Genomic DNA, 7,434 nt, shown 5'->3' on the forward strand with positions numbered 1-7,434 from the left:
GCGTAGCCCTCGACTTACCTCTCGGCTGTCTGGGGATGCAAATCTGCATCAGGTGTGAAAGAAGGCCACCTCGCCATCTGGGAAGTTCCAGCCGTTACCAGGCAGTTGTCTCTTAGTTGGCTACAAGAAAGAGAACCAAACATCAAGGCGTGAACTTAGTGGCACCTCAGCCAGAACCCGACAGTTCCTCCACTCACCATCTCCTAAGAGGGCCGGGCTCCTTGGGGCCGCACGCTTCGGCTGCGCTCCGAGGCTGACGCTATCGTTGCGGCACATACCTGGGTTAAGAGGAGACAAAGTGATGCGGCATCGCTGAAACTTGAGCGGACCCTGGCTCTTCCTTCCTCCCTCCCTCCCCGACTCACCGCAACTCCTCGGCCGTTGCCTTCACATGGAAAAGGTCAAGGCTTCATCGCAGCGAGCCTCACGGAGGCAGCGAGCCAGGGTCCTTCGGCCGGGCAGCAAGGGGGGGGGTCGGTGTAGTACTAGCGGACCACCTAAAAGGCACAAACGACAATAGATGTTAAGAGCTGCACCAGAACTTGGCACCCGAGCAATAACCACTTTCTTTCCACCTGTCACGGCTTACCTCGCTCACTTGACATGGACTGCTGAGATCCGGCTTTTCCTCCTAAAAATAAAGACAAAGAACAATTCTGGAACACAGCCACCATTTACCCTTGCCCTACAAACACAAACGGTGACTGACCTTCCCATGGGAACCCGCTCACCCGGTGTGGGGCGCTCTGCCATGGATTTAATCCATCTGCATCTGAAAGATAGTGATGACAAAAGTCAAAGGGTTGCATGAGAACTTAACAGCTCCAGCCATCCTGTGTCAATCTAGGAATACCATCTAGAGGCCAAACTACACTCTACACTACAAATTTCAAGTCCCCGGGCCTTGTCCTATTACATCCATACACCAGGCTGTGCAGCAGGGCAGAGCAGCTCCGGGACAAACCCAAGCAGGCACCCGTGACACAGGAGATGACAAACAAGGGGACGCAACTAGGAGAGAAAACTCTGGGCTAGATGAGCACAAGGACCAAGAGAATGAGGAATTAGATGACCTAGGCAAGACCGGCGGTGAGCCGACAAGGCTCCAAGAACCCTGGCAGAAGAGGACGCTAACAGAAAGACTTAATCCAAGAACCGCAAAGATGGACGCCCGAGAATTGTACGGGCAGAATCCTCTAGCTGTCTTCGCATTCTTACAGGTCCTCATCCCCTATAACGCATCATTATGGTGCACAGCTGTCGATGCAGCTCAGAACAAGACCTGAAAAGACACCCGACTCAACATTGCTAAAGAGACACGATTCTGATGAAGTTCCAAGCTCAAGAGTCAAAGGATCGATGGTATCAGCACCACACTGAGGAACACCAAGAGCAGAGATGCTAAGAATAACGCCCAGCGTTTGCAATGAGCAGCTCAGAGGGCTAAGACAAAAGACCTGTGACACGAGATGCCCAAAAGACAGAGAACACACAATAGACAAGTGACATGCACCAGGACTGCTCTGCCCTGCACACCTGGGCATTGTGATCAAAATTAAGATTTTCCCTTTATGTTGGCCTAAGGGCCCCCTTCTTGGGTATCCCCACCTCCAAACCTGACTCAAAAATCCCTCCTGGCGAGTCCCAACTCGACCCTCTGCTGTCACCCCATCTGTGGGTCACAAGCCTTGACTTATCTCTCAGACGTCTGCCTCGGGCGCAAAAGAAGGCCGCCTCGCCATCCGAGAAGCTCCTGCTGTCACCGGGCTGTTCTCTCTTAGTCGGCTACAACAAAGAAAACCGAACAAACATCAGTGCATGAACTTAGTGGCACCTCAGCCAAAACCCGACAATTCCGCCACTCACCGTCTCCTAATAGGACCAGGGTCCTCGGGCCGCATGCTTTGGCCGCTCTCCGATACTGACACTGTCGTTGCAAGGTATACCTTGATTAGGAGGAGACAAGGTGATGCAGCATTGCTGAGACTTGAGCAGACCCTCACTCCTCCTCCTCCTCCCTGACTCGATGCAACTCCCCAGCCGTTGCCAAAGGCTGCTCAGAAAGACCCTTCGAACGGAAAAAGTGAAGGCTCGGTCGAATAGTCCCATAATATTTTCAGAGGGCTCACAAGGGTGGCGAGTCAGGTCTGGCAGCAAGGAGGCTCGGAGAATACAAGCAGACCACCTAAAACACACAAATGACAACGGATGCTTAGAGCTGTACCAGAACTTGACACCCAAGGAATGACAACTTTTTCTTTCCACCACTCACCGCTTACCTTGCTCAACTCACTTTGACTGCTGCTATCCAGCTTAACCTCCTAAAAACAAAGAAAAATGCTGTAAACATAGCCACCATTTACACTCGCCCTGCAAACACAAACTGCAACTCACCTTCCTGCGGGAACCCCCTCACCCAGTGCAGGGGGCTCTGCCACGGATTTAATCCGTCTGCATCTGAAAGAAAGCGATGACAAAAGTCAAAGCGGTGCACAGGAACTTAATAGCTCCAGCCATCCTGTGTCAATCCAGGAATACCATCTTGAGGTCAAACTACACCCTACATTACAAATTTCAAGTCCCCGGGCCCTGTCCTATTACACCTATAGGCCAGGCTGTGCAGCAGGGCAGAGCAGCTCCGGACCAAACCCACACAGGCACCCGTGACACAGATGATGACAAACGAGGGGAAGCGACGAGGAGAGAAAACTCTCGGCGAGAAGAATGACCGCAGGCACATCGAAGGGCTAAGGCAGAAGACACAAGACACCCAGTAGAGACAGAACACACAGGAGACAAGCTACACAACGTGCACTATGACTGCTCTGCCTGGCTCGCCTCAGCGCTGTGATCAAAAGGGAGACTTTCCCTTTAGGGGGCCTAAAGGGGCCTCTTCTTAGACATCCCCATCTCTGAAGCTGACACAAAATTCCCTCGCAGCGAGCCCCGACCCGACACCCCGCTTGCATCCCCTCAACTTATCTCTCGGACATCCGGGGATGCGAATCCTCCTCGGGTGCAAAAGAAGGCCGCTCACCATCCGGGAAGCTCCTGCCGTTGCCGGGCTGTCATCTCTTAGTCAGCTACGATTAAAAAAACCAAACGTCAAGGCCTGAACTTAGCGGCACGTGGCCCACTACAATTCTTGTACTCACCATCTCCTAAGATGGCAGGGGACCTCACGCTGCATGCTTCGGCCGCGCTCCGAGGCCGATGCCACCGTCGCAGGCTATACCTGAGGTAAGAGGAGACAGGCCACGTGGCATTGCTGAAACCTGAGTGGACCCTCGCTCCTCCCTCCCTCCCCGACTCGCCGCAACTCCTCGGCCATTGCCAAAAGCTACCCGGACTGCACCCTCACCTGGAAAAGGTCAAGGCTTTATTGCAGAGCTTGCGATACTTGTGGAGGGGTCACGAGGGCGGCGAGCCGGGTCCGTCGGCCGTTCTGCGAGGGGGTTCGGCGTAATGCAAGTGGACCGCCTAAAACGCACAAATGACAATAGATGCTAAGAGCTGCGCCAGAACCTGGCACCCAAGCAAGAACAACTTTTTCTTTCCACCGGCCACTGCTTACCTCGCTCACTCGACACTGACTGCTAAGATCCGGCTTTACCACCTAAAAACAAAGACAGAGAACAATGCTAGAACATAGCCACCCGTTTACACTTGCCCCGCAAACACAAACGGTGACTCACCTTCCTGCGGGAACCCCCTCACCTGGTATGGAGCGCTCCGCCACAGATATAATCGATCTGCGTCTGAAAGAAAGTTAATGATAAAAGTGCTGCATCATGAGAACTTAATGGCTACAGACACCTTATGTCAATCTAGGAATACCATCCAGATGGCAACTACAGCCTACATAACAAATTTCAAGTCCCCGGGCTTTGCCCTATCGCACCTATAACGCCAGACTATGCAGCAGGGCAGAGCAGCTCCGGGCCAAACCCACGCTGGCCCCTGTGACACGGGACGTGACGAACACGGGGGTGCAACACGGAGAGAAACTCCCAGTGAGAAGAACGGCCGCCAGCACCTCGAAGGGCAAAGGAAAAAGACACATGACACAAGAAGCCCAAAAGACGCAGAACACGCGATAGACGAGCGACACGACACGCACCGGGACTGTTCTGTCCTACGCGCCTCAGCATTGTGATCAAAAATGAGACTTTCCCATTATGTGGCCTAAAGGGGCCCTTTCTTGGACATCCCCGTCTCCAGAGCTAATTCAAAAGTCCCTCCGACGAGTCCCGACCCAGCACATCGCTCTCATCCCCTCTGTGAGGCGTAGCCCTCGACTTACCTCTCGGCTGTCTGGGGATGCAAATCTGCATCAGGTGTGAAAGAAGGCCACCTCGCCATCTGGGAAGTTCCAGCCGTTACCAGGCAGTTGTCTCTTAGTTGGCTACAAGAAAGAGAACCAAACATCAAGGCGTGAACTTAGTGGCACCTCAGCCAGAACCCGACAGTTCCTCCACTCACCATCTCCTAAGAGGGCCGGGCTCCTTGGGGCCGCACGCTTCGGCTGCGCTCCGAGGCTGACGCTATCGTTGCGGCACATACCTGGGTTAAGAGGAGACAAAGTGATGCGGCATCGCTGAAACTTGAGCGGACCCTGGCTCTTCCTTCCTCCCTCCCTCCCCGACTCACCGCAACTCCTCGGCCGTTGCCTTCACATGGAAAAGGTCAAGGCTTCATCGCAGAGTCCCGGTAATACTTGCGGAGAGCTCACGGAGGCAGCGAGCCGGGTCCTTCGGCCGGGCAGCAAGGGGGGGTTCGGTGTAATACTAGCAGACCACCTAAAAGGCACAAACGACAATAGATGTTAAGAGCTGCACCAGAACTTGGCACCCGAGCAATAACCACTTTCTTTCCACCCGTCACGGCTTACCTCGCTCACTGGACATGGACTGCTGAGATCCAGCTTTTCCTCCTAAAAATAAAGACAAAGAACAATTCTGGAACACAGCCACCATTTACCCTTGCCCTACAAACACAAACGGTGACTGCCCTTCCCATGGGAACCCGCTCACCCGGTGTGGGGCGCTCTGCCATGGATTTAATCCATCTGCATCTGAAAGATAGTGATGACAAAAGTCAAAGGGTTGCATGAGAACTTAACAGCTCCAGCCATCCTGTGTCAATCTAGGAATACCATCTAGAGGCCAAACTACACTCTACACTACAAATTTCAAGTCCCCGGGCCTTGTCCTATTACATCCATACACCAGGCTGTGCAGCAGGGCAGAGCAGCTCCGGGACAAACCCAAGCAGGCACCCGTGACACAGGAGATGACAAACAAGGGGACGCAACTAGGAGAGAAAACTCTGGGCTAGATGAGCACAAGGACCAAGAGAATGAGGAATTAGATGACCTAGGCAAGACCGGCGGTGAGCCGACAAGGCTCCAAGAACCCTGGCAGAAGAGGACGCTAACAGAAAGACTTAATCCAAGAACCGCAAAGATGGACGCCCGAGAATTGTACGGGCAGAATCCTCTAGCTGTCTTCGCATTCTTACAGGTCCTCATCCCCTATAACGCATCATTATGGTGCACAGCTGTCGATGCAGCTCAGAACAAGACCTGAAAAGACACCCGACTCAACATTGCTAAAGAGACACGATTCTGATGAAGTTCCAAGCTCAAGAGTCAAAGGATCGATGGTATCAGCACCACACTGAGGAACACCAAGAGCAGAGATGCTAAGAATAACGCCCAGCGTTTGCAATGAGCAGCTCAGAGGGCTAAGACAAAAGACCTGTGACACGAGATGCCCAAAAGACAGAGAACACACAATAGACAAGTGACATGCACCAGGACTGCTCTGCCCTGCACACCTGGGCATTGTGATCAAAATTAAGATTTTCCCTTTATGTTGGCCTAAGGGCCCCCTTCTTGGGTATCCCCACCTCCAAACCTGACTCAAAAATCCCTCCTGGCGAGTCCCAACTCGACCCTCTGCTGTCACCCCATCTGTGGGTCACAAGCCTTGACTTATCTCTCAGACGTCTGCCTCGGGCGCAAAAGAAGGCCGCCTCGCCATCCGAGAAGCTCCTGCTGTCACCGGGCTGTTCTCTCTTAGTCGGCTACAACAAAGAAAACCGAACAAACATCAGTGCATGAACTTAGTGGCACCTCAGCCAAAACCCGACAATTCCGCCACTCACCGTCTCCTAATAGGGCCAGGGTCCTCGGGCCGCATGCTTTGGCCACTCTCCGATACTGACACTGTCGTTGCAAGGTATACCTTGATTAGGAGGAGACAAGGTGATGCGGCACTACTGAGACTTGAGCAGACCCTCACTCCTCCTCCTCCTCCCTGACTCGATGCAACTCCCCAGCCGTTGCCAAAGGCTGCTCAGAAAGACCCTTCGAACGGAAAAAGTGAAGGCTCGGTCGAATAGTCCCATAATATTTTCAGAGGGCTCACAAGGGTGGCGAGTCAGGTCTGGCAGCAAGGAGGCTCGGAGAATACAAGCAGACCACCTAAAACACACAAATGACAACGGATGCTTAGAGCTGTACCAGAACTTGACACCCAAGGAATGACAACTTTTTCTTTCCACCACTCACCGCTTACCTTGCTCAACTCACTTTGACTGCTGCTATCCAGCTTAACCTCCTAAAAACAAAGAACAATGCTGTAAACATAGCCACCATTTACACTCGCCCTGCAAACACAAACTGCAACTCACCTTCCTGCGGGAACCCCCTCACCCAGTGCAGGGGGCTCTGCCACGGATTTAATCCGTCTGCATCTGAAAGAAAGCGATGACAAAAGTCAAAGCGGTGCACAGGAACTTAATAGCTCCAGCCATCCTGTGTCAATCCAGGAATACCATCTTGAGGTCAAACTACACCCTACATTACAAATTTCAAGTCCCCGGGCCCTGTCCTATTACACCTATAGGCCAGGCTGTGCAGCAGGGCAGAGCAGCTCCGGACCAAACCCACACAGGCACCCGTGACACAGATGATGACAAACGAGGGGAAGCGACGAGGAGAGAAAACTCTCGGCGAGAAGAATGACCACAAGCACATCGAAGGGCTAAGGCAGAAGACACAAGACACCCAGTAGAGACAGAACACGCAGGAGACAAGCTACACAACGTGCACTGGGACCGCTCTGCCTGGCTCGCCTCAGCGCTGTGATCAAAGGGGAGACTTTCCCTTTAGGGGGCCTAAAGGGGCCCCTTCTTAGACATCCCCATCTCTGAAGCTGACACAAAATTCCCTCGCAGCGAGCCCCGACCCGACACCCCGCTTGCATCCCCTCAACTTATCTCTCGGACATCCGGGGATGCGAATCCTCCTCGGGTGCAAAAGAAGGCCGCTCACCGTCCGGGAAGCTCCTGCCGTCGCCGGGCTGTTGTCTCTTAGTCAGCTACGATTAAAAAAACCAAACGTCAAGGCCTGAACTTAGCGGCACGTGG

The 7,434-nt window shown here is 53.3% G+C and overlaps 1 long non-coding RNA gene across 1 annotated transcript; it reads right to left on the minus strand.

Annotated features, from left to right (window-relative positions):
• Positions 1-1,972: 1,972 nt before the first annotated feature.
• Positions 1,973-2,463, minus strand: LOC116437642. The gene is made up of 3 exons (XR_004237403.1): positions 2,395-2,463; positions 2,294-2,321; positions 1,973-2,068 (listed from the first exon to the last, which is right to left on the minus strand). It is a non-coding gene; the product is annotated as an uncharacterized LOC116437642 (long non-coding RNA).
• Between the last annotated feature and the right edge of the window lie 4,971 nt (positions 2,464-7,434).

This window comes from Corvus moneduloides, chromosome Z (genome assembly GCF_009650955.1).
Source record: "Corvus moneduloides isolate bCorMon1 chromosome Z, bCorMon1.pri, whole genome shotgun sequence".
Classification (NCBI taxonomy): domain Eukaryota; kingdom Metazoa; phylum Chordata; class Aves; order Passeriformes; family Corvidae; genus Corvus; species Corvus moneduloides.